The sequence below is a fragment of the Lissotriton vulgaris genome, chromosome 7, assembly GCF_964263255.1.
Source record: "Lissotriton vulgaris chromosome 7, aLisVul1.2, whole genome shotgun sequence".
Lineage (NCBI taxonomy): Eukaryota > Metazoa > Chordata > Amphibia > Caudata > Salamandridae > Lissotriton > Lissotriton vulgaris.
In genome coordinates, this window is record NC_141695.1 from 262,838,244 (window position 1) to 262,851,875 (window position 13,632).

The window sequence follows — 13,632 nt, forward strand, 5'->3', positions numbered from 1 at the left end:
TGTCTGGCCCACATTCCTATCTTTATAAATTGACGAGGCCACCCCAAATTAAATTTATGTTAACACAGACTAAACTGGTTTATTCCATGTTCTCCAGGAATATGAAGAGTTATGAGCCTTGGAAAGACGCCACTGATTTAAAATCAATTTGGGGTACTAGAAATTCGCAAGGGCAGGGCACTTAAGCTGTGCATCGTGTATGTCTGATAACATCTCAAAACTTCTCCGCTGCGCCTTACCAATCACAACTCTGCTATTGCAGCATTGTGATTGGCTTAGGGGAGGGGAGGCAGGCTGCCTAGTCAACATGCAGCCAGGAGCAGCAGGGGACAGGAGCTAAGGCGGCAGTAGCACTGATCCAGGGGAAGGTATGTATTTTATTTTAATTACTGTCCCCCCGCGTGAGCTCTAGGGCCAACTCTTTGCTCTCCGGTTCCTAACCTACATCACCTTTAAGGTGCACTCAGTGCTTTACACCACTCAGATCCCGGAGAAGTTATGACATGAAAGGATTAAGAGGAGCTCACCTGGGTATCCGTATTGCATGCTGTATGGCTCCTGGGTCTATGGGTCTCCTGATTCGCCACAGCTGCTGAGTTCTGTACGGATCCTGGGTCTGCACAGCTGTGGTGGTTGGTGCGGCTGCTGTCGTCACCTTTGCTACCGGGGTATGCTCAGTTAAGTTTGTCTGCATGCCCTAGAGGCTTGCACAGTTACTGGCATCTGCTGGGCTGCAAGTGCCTGCACGGCTCCTGGGTCTGCACAGCTGCTGGGTCTGCTCGGGTGCAGGTATCTGCATATATCCCTGGTTGCACATAAGCCAAAGTCTGCACAGCTCCCGGGTCTGCTCAGCTGCTCGGTGCTGTACGGCAGCAGGTGCCTGCATGGCTCCAGGGTCTGCACAAATGCTGGATACAGCGAGGCTGTTAAGGACTGCACAGCTGCAGGGTTCTGCTCTGCTGTCGTCAGTGATGTCATTTTAGATGTCATCAGTGATGTCACTGACCATGTCATGAATGATGTAATATGTGACATCATCAGCAGTGGATTACGGGCACGCGAGTTATAGTGAGTCCAACTAACTATAACGTGGACATTTCAATGGTTTTGTATGAGTAACCTGTTCAGCTAACTATAACTGGTGTGAAACCTATGGTTTTTTCAGTGAATTTCAAAGGTTTTTTAAATGCTAATTCCTAGCTATAACGAGTGTGAAACCTATGTTTTTTTCAGTGAATTTCAAAGGTTTTTTAAAAGCTAATTCCTAACTATAACGATTGTGAAACCTATGGTTTTTTAGTGAATTTGAAAGGTTTTTTAAAAGCTAATTCCTAACTATAAAATTTGTGAAACCTATGGTTTTTTCAGTGAATTTAATAGTTTTTTTAAAAGCTAATTCATTTGTACATCGACTTTGTAACCTATGATTATTTTTTTTTGTTAGCTGTTTTTTAGAACAATTAATTAAAAAAAAAAACATTTGTTAAATGTATATATTTTTTTACCATTTTTTCCCGGTGCGTGCACGGTGCGTGTACCGGAAAGCTCACCCAGTAGCGCACCCAGCGCTTACCACGCGAATTTTTTAAAAAAAATAAAGTTTTTTTGCCTGTCAGGGTCCTTCTAGGCCCCCCTCAGAAAACCTAGGGGGTCAGAGGGTGTCTATTCTGCCCCTTTTTAATTATTTCCCATTTATTTTTCACCTCTTGTGTCTCTGTTCTTCAGAGTCACAAGATGGCGGACTATGCAGACCATTTAGAATGTTTACAGACACTCAAGAGCCAATTAGCTTTTGAAATTTGCAGCCAATTAAAATGTTTCTTTGGTTTTTAATTTGTATGTGATGAAGTTTCATTGGTTTCCTACTAATGAAATGGTTCTCTAATGAGAGGGAAATACAGCCATTTTGTGATAGTACTCTTTGAGGTGCATTTGTGAGGAATTTCTGGTGTTCTATTTCTGGTGTGAAATTTACACAGTATTATCTATTCTACTGCTTTCTAAAAGGTGAGTTGTTAATTTGTAAGGGGAATTTAATACTTGATAAAGCTAGTTTAATATTATCTATTACTAAAAACGATACATTAAAGTGTGTTTTTTCCTACTATTTACAGCAAGAAATTTAAAAAGAATATGGATGTCAATGAGGACCCTGTTAATATTAACTTTGAAATTTCTGCAACCTTTGTTGAGAATACTTTGATTGAGGTCTCAAATGATCCTATTCATAACACTATTCAAGAAAAAGACCTTGTTTTGAGAGAAGATGGAATGGAGGATATTAATGATGAGACTTTGGATGTTGAATTAATGGAATGTTCGGACTATGTTGAGGTCCAGGAGTCATTTATGAAGAGTTCTGATGAGGACATTCCTGATCCATTAATGCTAGAAGTACTTCTAAATTATGAAAATTCTGAAGAATAAATTTCCATTTATAAATTATAAATTGTTTGAGACAGTTTTTCTGTTGTTTTACTTGAAATTTATGAGATAGTAGTGAAATAATTGTGGTATAAAGTGAGACTTATAGTATAGAGTGCAACATCTCTGTATTACATAGTTAGTTTACTCACAGGTACTTCCCTTCTCCCACTATATTTTCTCCAATGTGCATTTCACATCTCTTTTTCATCTCATGCCTTCTTTTTCTCACTATTTCTCTCTAAAGTACACTATCGCCGCCATTTTTTGAATTTTCAGAAGACAGTGAAATGTAATGCTTCACGTCGAGAGGAGGCACCCCCAGAACTATACCTGTTTTAAATAAGGCTTCCATCAAATGCAAAATATCTAGGTAGATGCGTCACTTTGTAAAGCCCTGTGCCACATTATATGTGTGTCAGGTGTAATGTATGCAAAGGGTCGTATTGACGCAAAGAAGGGTTGTACAAATGACGGAGTGAAATCTATGACATTTCACTGCGTCACTTTTAGGACGCTGTTGTGTCAAAATTTTGCACCTGCCTCTCAGTAGGTGTAAGACTGACGCAGGCCCTTTCAGTTAGGGCTTGCCCCATGTGAAAGGATGCATTGCTGGAAAATATTTTTTTTAAATGGCATAAATTGAGATAGAATATACAAAAAAAGAGAGACATATTTACAAGCTGCGTGTGCAATCTTTGATATAGTTGTGTGTTTATAAGGTAATCTTCTCTAAATTGTTTTTATGCTTGGATTCAATGCTGGTTTAGAAATTGTGTAATGGTTTCATTGGAGTTGTAAATATGCTCATTTTTATGAAGCACATTGTGCAACCTGTAGCATGGGTAGAAGGAGTGAATGTCTAGAGAGGGATAGGAATAGCAGATAGAAAACCATATGAAATGGTGGGGAGATGCATAAACACACAGCTATGTCAAAGATTGTGCACGCAGCTTGTAAATATGCAGGCAGACAAAGCAATCTTTACCATAGCTGTGTGTTTATAAGGTAGACTCTCACAGTGATAAGATCTCTCACAGAATTTCATATTCTTGTCTGAGTGCATATTTACAAGCTGTGTGCACAATCTTTGACACAGCTGTGTACTTATAAGGTAGACTCTCACAATGTTAACATCTCTCACATTACATAAGGTAAGGTCATGAACTTGCCCCATGTGAAAGGATGCATTGCTGGAAATTGTTTTTTTACTACAATTTTTTACACAGTTTTTCCCTGTGGTGCGCTTGAGGGCCTCATTTATGAGACCATGCGTCACTTTTACGCCGCAGGTGCATCACTTTTTGTGACACAGCAGTGGTGTAAAAATTGCACCTTGTTGAGTTATATTTACAAAGGGATGCATCTAGGTAGATGCGTCACTTTGTAAAGCCCTGTGCCGCATTATATGTGCGTCAGGTGTAATGTATGCAAAGGGGGCGTATTGACGCAAAGAAAAGTCGTAGAAGTAACACAGTGAAATCTACAAGATTTCACTGAGTCACTTTTAGGACACCATTGCGTGAAAATCTTGCATCTGCCTCACAGCAGGCATAAGACTGATGCAGGTACTTTCACATGGGACTTACTTTACATCAAACTTACCTTATAAGTAATATGAACTTAATTTTATATTTTCATTTACATTTATATCTGTGAAAGACAAAACAATATAAGTTACAATGTTTATAATATATATTTTACAAAACAAGAGACAAAGCAGGAGATTAACAAGGGTAAGTGAGGATGAGTGAAGGGTAGGGAGCTTGATGAAAAAGGGAAAATAAAGAGAGGATAAAAGCAAGTAGGCTTGAGACAAATGAAGTGAAGGAGTGAGAATATAGAGCTAGTGAAGGAAAAAGTGACACAAAGGAACTGAGTAAGAGAGAAAAGAAAGGTAAGGAAGGGAGTGTGGGTTACTTTTAGGCAGTAATCTTGACGGAAGAGGAGTGAGAGAGTGAGAGGATCCAGAGACTGAAGCTAAGAGACAGGCTGGGAAGGAAAAGGAATGAGGATGTGAGAGGATAGAGGAAGTGAGAAAAGAAGTGAGTAAAGTGTAAAAAGGTGAATGAGAGAAGGAGAATTATTGAGGTAACAAAGAAAGGAAACAAAGGGAAAGGAAGGAAAGAGTGACTGACAGCTGGAAATTGGTGGCTGGGAGAGAGGTAATGAGCAGTGAAGGAATGGTTAATGAGAATAAGTGTGGAAAATGGAATAAGGGAAGGGAGGTGAGGGAGAGTCAAAAAAGGCTAGTGAGGTTGAGTTAAAAAGAGTGATAGAGGGTGGAAATAGGTAAGTGAGCATAAGAGAATGGAAAATATTATATATTTAATAATAGAAAATACAAAATCATTTCAACAACATGTTAAATGGTTTATTTTTGCTGTTCTCAGAATATATTGAATTTCACTTAGAACAGTGACTTCAAAAGTACTCATCATATAACAGCGGGCAAGAAAAACCACAATCAAAATGATTGTGTATAAAAAACCCATTGAATAATTACTTAAATAATGTAAATTTTTAAAAACCATATCTAAACTCACTTTTGATCCATCCACTTTTCCACGAGGCCAAATAGTATATGGAAAGTCATTTTCTATGTAAATTAGTCCACTTTCGTAATGTCTCATTTAACCAACTTTCTGAAAGAAAAGCTTCAACATCTTTCACGTTATGAAACAAGAGTTTTACTTCCATTTCTAGCTTACATTTAATAAATAATTCCTATAATACTCACAGCAAACTTTATATAATAAACATATACTATCTCTATGAGAACTACATGTTTGTTATTACCTTCATCACTCCCATTCAGAAAGTAATTTTGAAGAGCAAACTAAGTTACATTAACTGCTTAATCTTCATAGGACAATTACCTTCACTAAAATTTCGGTTGTAAGAACACTAGGTAAGAATTTAGTAAGTCAGAAGGCAAACGTAGTTTGAAAGTCAATTGAGTATCATTACAAAGCTTCCAACCTTTTTCACATTATAAATAAGCTGTGTAATGTTCTGATGTTGTTGAAGGACCATCATGGTAAATAATTCCTGCAGTTGTAAAGGTTCTTCCTGAAATTGATAATTGAGAAGCCACAACATTTTTAATTAATGTTGTTAATTTAGTCCCATCAGGTCTACATCGTTGCAACATTAAAATAACATACTGTCCATATCTCATTAAAAATAAAGTTGATAGCATTTCAGATTTACATTGACTACAAACCATGTTTTGATTTGCTGCTATAACTAGATTATTAAAAGACACTGATTTGCAGTCTGGTAAAGTCAATATATAAATCTTTCTGTGTGTACTGCAGTACTACTTGAAAAGGAGCAATTGTCACAGTCATGTTGCCATTTATAAGAAAGGCCAAAACGATTTTCTACATCTACTCCTTCATCTTGTAAAACAACAAGCATATACATTAGAAATTCCTGACAATCTTGCTGAATATTCTGTGAAAATTGATTTAGACCAGAACATATGTCTAAAACCTTTCGAATTTCAGAAACACTTTGTATTTTTGTTCTATCACTGCTACATTTCTCAAACACAGAATTTAATAAACAACAAAGTGTTTGATCACGATTTTCAGCAATCTGTTCTTTTACAGTTTGGAGAAAGAAAACAACATTAACCACTACATTAGCATAGCAGTTGACACCAGAACTATTTTCAAACTGAAATCCAACAACATCTTTAACTGAATCCTTTTCCTTTCTGTTTACAATAATTGTTTTATCTACTTTTTTTCTTTTTGCTACAACTTGACTACAATTTTTCTCATTTCTTCTTTTTCGGCCTACCACACGCTTTTCAAACAGAGGATATTGAGGTAATTTTGGAGCATACTCTTTTCTTAACCTATTATATTCTTTTACACAATTTAGATCTGCATTAATCTTTGTCTCATCAAAATCAATCAAGTACAATCTAGATAAAGTTCTGACTTGAGATAAAGCAACATATGCCATGCCCTCCTTGAACACAGAATTTCCAATATTCACCAAAGCAGTATCAACACTTAAACCTTGAGATTTATGAATAGTTACTGCATATGCTAAAGAAACAGGAAACGGTTTTCTGCGGATATATAAATCTTTCACTAGCAAAAAGCTAGCAGAACAACGACTGATTTGTTGTACTTCTTCAATATCATCAAATTAAATTTTTATAATTTCAATTCTATCTCTATTTCGGTAATTCACAAAATCCACAACATGACCCATTGCTCCATTTACTAAACCTCTTTCCACATGTAAATTATGTCGTAGAATTATATGACAATTTAAAGATGCATACAGAGTCTTTTCCATCCTAGCAGTTTTAGATATTGTCTTCTCTGAAGAATTCAATTTTGTTTTCAACTTTTCTGACAAAATAATAGTGGCTCCTTCATGTTCTATTTTATCAAAAGCTTCCACTTTCACAATCTCTTGATTTTCCAACTTTAACATTTTGGTGTTGAAGATTGAACATTCTTGCAGAGTTGGCATCAATCATATGACAGATTTGTTTTCAGGAATTTTCTTAAAACTATTCTCTGGGAGAATATTTTCCTTTGGAAACAAATTTGAAATTAATCGTGCATGTAAAGTTTTTTTGCCATGCTCAGTTACTTTTCCAATTCTTACATCTTGTAGAATAATTTTATAATTTTCATCCTTTGCCTGTCGCATATTTTGAAGTAGTTCTGCATATTTGAAATGTAGCCATTTGTTAACATTTCCAATGCTTCCTAAGCCTTAGGACATCTCCCTAAAACTTCATTTGCTAACACCTCTTCTGTATTTCGAGACACAATCTCTTCTTTTTCAACCGGACAACCATCCTTCACCTCATATGCTCGACCACTGCACCAAATCATTATCTTGAAAGTAACTTTCTTCATTAAAATATGGCTCAGAACTTGACTATGCTTCCATTCTCCAGAAAAAACATCACAGAAATTAGTTTGAATAATTACTCTCCTCCACTTACATTTTGATTTGAACACATTGATTATCTTATCTAGTGTACGAATTCTATTCATTACTAAACTAAACAATTTATTTTTCACTTTAAATGCTTCATCCACAATCTTAACTATGTTTTTTTTTCTTCTAAAAAGCTGTCTTTTTTTATACGTTTTGATATTTTTTAATACATTTAAGACAATTCTGTTGTAAAACATTTGTCTACGAATGTCAGAAAATTGTTCACTTCTTGTATTTCTTTGCAAGATATTGTCTCCTTGTACACGTCTAACATTTTTAGAAGAATATCCTGTCTTTTTTGAAATTACAGGTGTTTCATTTTTCTTAGGTAAACAACTTTTTTTTGCTTGACATTTCAATAAGTTCCTCAGAAAATTTTTACTTTGCTTACCAGGAGCATTTTTCTTTTTCTCTGAAGATTTTATTTTGGTTGCTTCTTGATTTTCTTTTTCCTTAGACCTTAGTTTTCGTTTATAATTTTTATCTGCTCTAGTTTTAGAAGGCATCTTTTTGTTTGTTTGTATAGATGATTATAATCTGTGGAAAACAAAAAAATAACATATTATACACCACTACAAACATATTACATAGCAATTACAATAAGTAAACAATATAAACACTAGTATACAACAAAAGGCTCATTTACATTACATGTGCTTTGCTTTGTGTCAAAAAAGATTTACTAATTAATCTTGTTTATAAATAGGTGGCCTGTTTTTGGCCTGTAGATACAGAGAAATAATTAGTGCAGAGACACACATAGTGCTCGCACAGACAGAGATGGTAGATTACATGTAATATCATGGACATGTGCCTAAAATCACACCAAAACTATTGCATTTTCAATGCTTGCTTACTTAGGTTCTATCAAGAAGGCATTCAGATGTGTAACACATTTGCAAAGAAATCTGAATGTTTTACATTAATGCTGGTCCAGAAATAGTGTAAAGGTTTCATTGGCATACTTAGAAACAGCTTCCACAATGTTAAATATAATTTACTAATTAATGTTAAGTCTTGTTTATAGATAGGTTGTCTGTTTTTCGCCTGAAAATAATTTGAAATAATATGAGCAGAGACATATATACTGCTTGCAGACAAAGAAATGGTAGATTACATGTAATATGGTACACATGTGCCTAAGATCACACCAAATCTATTGTATTTTCAATGCTTGTTTACTTTGAATCCATCAAGAAGGCATTCAGATGTGTCACACATTTGCCATATATTCTGAATTAAGCACTCTTGTTGATCATTATTTCAAGCTTCACTCACAGTGTAATTTTAGACAGATTAATACGATTTTAGTTATAATGTACCATGTCTATCCCTGCCGACAGTATATGTGACTCTGCCTAACATCACTATAATGGGTGAATCAACCTTCAGTCACAGTGTGATCTTAGGCACATAATCAGAATGTTAGATATAATGTACCACGTCTGTCTCTGCCAACAGTATGTGTGACTCTGCTTAAGATCACAGTGATGGGTGAATCAAGCTTCAGTCAGAGTGTGATCTTAGGCCATGATCAGAATGTTAGATATAATGTACTGTGTCTGTCTCTACTGGCCAAAAACAGGCCATATATATATATACCAGACTTTTTACCCAAAAACATTTTCCATACTAAATTGTTTTTAACACAAAGCACAACCCATTTAAATGGCCACTCCAAAGCAAAGCAGAAACCTAATTCATTTCAAAAATTCATTTCCAATATACACCATACAAAAACACAATATGCTTCTAGACTATCACAATGTTAACATCTCTCACAGCATTGGTGGGGAGATGCATAAACACACAACTATGTCAAAGATTGCGCACGCAGCTTGTAAATATGTCTCTCTTTTTTTGTATATTCTATCTCAATTTATGCCATTTAAAAAAAAAATCCCAACAATGCATCCTTTCACATGGGGCAAGCCCTAACTTAAAGGGCCTACATCAGTCGTACACCTGTGCAGAGGCAGGTGCAAAATTTTGACACAACAGCGTCCTAAAAGTGACGCAGTGAAATCTCATAGATTTCACTGCATCATTTGTACAACCCTTCTTTGCGTCAATACGCTCCCTTTGCATACATTACACCTGACGCACATATAATGTTGCACAGGGCTTTACAAAGTGAAGCATCTACCTAGATGCGTCATTTGTAAATATAACTCAACAAGGTGCAATTTTTACACCACTGATGTGTCTCAAAAAGTGACGCACCAGCGGCGTAAAAGTGACGCATGGTCACTGTGACTGAAGGTCTCATGTTAATCTGGCCCTGTCAGAACATCTCGTCCGGACCAATGCCCTTGACCCCAGCACGGAGACCGCCCTCCTCGTGATGGTAGAGCATCTACGAGCGGTGTTGGATGCTGGTCAGACGGCGGCGCTGATATTATTAGATCTCAGCGCCACCTTTGACACGGTCTCCCACAGTATCCTTTTGCACCGGCTCGAGGAGATTGGTGTTGGGGGCCAGGCTTTGCAGTGGTTTCGCTCCTTTCTCGACAATCGTTCCTTCTGTGTGGCCATCCCTCCTTTCAAGTCCAATTTCCAGCCGCTGGCCATGGGGGTTCCGCAGGGATCCTCGCTGAGCCCCACGTATTTCAACCTGTACGTGAGACCGCTGGCTGAGGTCGCCAGGCAGTGGGGCCTGACCTTGGTCTCATATGCCGACGACACACAGCTGGCGGTTACTCTCAGCGGGGATGCGGAACAAGATGTTCACAGGTTTCAGAATGAACTGAAGGCGGTGGCCAGCTGGCTGACGGGGAACTGTCTCCAGCTTAATGCCACCAAGACAGAAGTTATGATTGTCGGAAAGAGAGTGGAATTATGGGGTGACCAATGGTGGCCACCAGAGTTGGGACCTACTCCGACTCCGGTGTCGGAGCTGAAAAACTTTGGAGTCTGGCTGGATGCTGGTCTTACCTTCATTGGCCACACCAAGAAAACAGCTGCCTGCTGTTTTGGCCTGTTGAGAGGCTTAAGACCTGTCCTCAAATACTTTGATGCCCCAACCAGGCAGCTGGTAATCCAGGCCACTGTCATCTCTCGCCTAGATTATGCCAGCTCTCTCCTGGTTGGGGTCAATCAGGCAGAAATCACCCGTTTACAATGGGTACAAAATGCTGCGGCCAGAGCGATTGTTGGCCTGCCCAGATTTTGTTCCGTGTCAGGTGCCCTTCGCTCCTTGCACTGGCTTCCAGTGAGGAAGCGAATTCACTTCAAGGTCCTTTGTTTGACCTTTAAAATTTTGAAAGGTATAGGCCCCCAAATCATGTCCAGCTTTTTGTCCTTTTATGTACCCACGCGCACCCTGCGTTCTCAAGGCAGGCTCTCGCTGTGGTCCCTAGATTCAGGCTCTGCCGTGCGGGAGGTCGCTCTTTTAGCGTCAAAGCTGCTACCATCTGGAACTCTCTTCCGGTTGAAATCCGCCTGCTGGAGGACCTTACGCTCTTTCGGAAAGCTATTAAAACTTTCTTGTTTTAGTCAGTCATCTTAAAGGCCTTTCGTTTTAGTTCCTGTTATGTTATGTCCTACCTTGTCACTGCGCCAGGACGCTCCTTAGCTGGAGTAGCTGTGTGCATAACAAATATCGCTAACATAACATAACATAAATGAGGCCCTCAAGCGCACCACAGGGAAAAACAGTGTAAAACATTGTAGTAAAAAAATAATTTCCAGCAATGCATCCTTTCACATGGGGCAAGCTCGTGACCTTACCTTATGTAATGTGAGAGACGTTAACATTGTGAGAGTCTACCTTATAAATACACAGCTGTGTCAAAGATTGTGCACACAGCTTGTAAATAGGCACTCAGACAAGAATATGAAATGCTGTGAGAGATCTTATCACTGTGAGAGTCTACCTTATAAACACACAGCTATGTCAAAGATTGCTTTGTCTGCCTGCATATTTACACACTGTGTGCACAATCTTTGACATAGCTGTGTGTTTATGCATCTCCCCACCATTTCATATAGTTTTCTATGTGCTATTCCTATCCCTCTCCAGACATTCACTACTTCCACCCATGCTACAGGTTGCACAATGTGCTTCATAAAAATGAGCATATATGCAACTCCAATGAAACCATTACACAATTTCTAAACCAGCATTGAACCAAGCATAAAAAACAATTTATAAAGAAGTCTACCTTATAAACACACAACTATATCAAAGATTGCGCACGCAGCTTGTAAATATGTCTCTTTTTTGTATATTCTATTTCAATTTATGCCATTTAAAAAAAAATAATAATCCAGAAATGCATCCTTTCGCATGGGGCAAGCCCTAACTGAAAGGGCCTGCGTCAGTCTTACACCTACTGTGAGGCAGGCGCAAAATTTTGACACAACAGCGTACTAAAAGTGACGCAGTGAAATCTCATAGATTTCACTGCGTCATTTGTACAACCCTTCTTTGCGTCAATACGCCCCCTTTGCATACATTACACCTGACGCACATATAATTTGGCACAGGGCTTTACAAAGTGACGCATCTACCTAGATGCATCACTTTGTAAATATATCTCAACAAGGTGCAATTTTTACACCACTGCTGTGTCACAAAAAGTGAGGCACCAGTGGCGTAAAAGTGACGCATGGTCTCATAAATGAGGCCCTCAAGCGCACCAAGGGGAAAAACAGTGTAAAAAATTGTAGTAAAAAAATAATTTCCAGCAATGCATCCTTTCACATGGGGCAAGCTCATGACCTTACCTTATGTAATGTGAGAGATGTTAACATAGTGAGAGTCTATCTTATAAATACACAGCGTTGTCAAAGATTGTGCACACAGCTTGTAAATATGTACCCAGACAAGAATATGAAATGCTGTGAGAGATCTTATCACTGTGAGAGTCTACCTTATAAACACACAGCTATGTCAAAGATTGCTTTATCTGCCTGCATATTTACAAGCTGCATGCACAATCTTTGACATAGCTGTGTGTTTATGCATCTCTCCACCATTTTATATGGTTTTCTATCTGCTATTCCTATCCCTCTCTAGACATTCACTCCTTCTACCCATGCTACAGGTTGCACAATGTGCTTCATAAAAATGAGCATATTTACAACTCTAGTGAAAGTATTACACAATTTCTAAATCAGCATTGAATCCAAGCATAAAAACAATTTTCAAGTCTACCTTATAAACACACAACTATATAAAAGATTGTGCACGCAGCTTGTAAATATGTCTCTCTTTTTTTGTAAATTCTATCTCAATTTATGCCATTTAAAAAATATTTTCCAGCAATGCATCCTTTCACATGAGGCAAGCCCTAACTGAAAGGGCCTGCGTCACTCTTACACCTACTGTGAGGCAGGTGCAACATTTTGACACAACAGCGTCCTAAAAGTGACGCAGTGAAGTCTCATAGATTTCACTGCGTCATTTGTACAACCCTTCTTGCGTCCATACATCCTCTTTGCATACGTTACACCTGACGCACATATAATGTGGCACAGGGCTTTACAAAGTGACACATCTACCTAGATACGCCACTTTGTAAATATAACTCAACAAGGTGCAATTTTTACACCACTGCTGTGTCACAAAAAGTGACGCACCAGCGGCGTAAAAGTGACGCACGGTCTCATAAATGAGGCTCTCAAGCGCACCACAGGGAAAAATAGTGTAAAACATTGTAGTAAAAAAAATAATTTCCAGCAATGCATCCTTTCACATGGGGCAAGCTCATGACCTTACCTTATGTAATATGAGAGATGTTAACATTGTGAGAGTCTACCTTATAAATACACAGCTGTGTCAAAGATTGTGCACACAGCTTGTAAATATGCACTCAGACAAGAATATGAAATGCTGTGAGAGATCTTATCACTGTGAGAGTCTACCTTATATACACACAGCTATGTTAAAGATTGCTTTGGTGGCATGCATATTTACAAGCTGCGTGCACAATCTTTGACATAGCTGTGTGTTTATAAGGTAGACTCTCACAATTTTAACATCTCTCACGGCATTTCATATTCTTGTCTGGGTACATATTTTATTTTTCTGCATGCATTTTCTGCTTCCATCCATGTCTAAAATTGCGCAAAAGTCTTGTAAATATATTACTCTTTATCGTATATTACATCTCTTTTGATACCATTACTGAAATACTTTATGCATCTCCCCACCATTTCATATGGTTTTGTATCTGCTATTCCTATCCCTCTCCAGACATTCACTCCTTCTACCCATGCTACAGG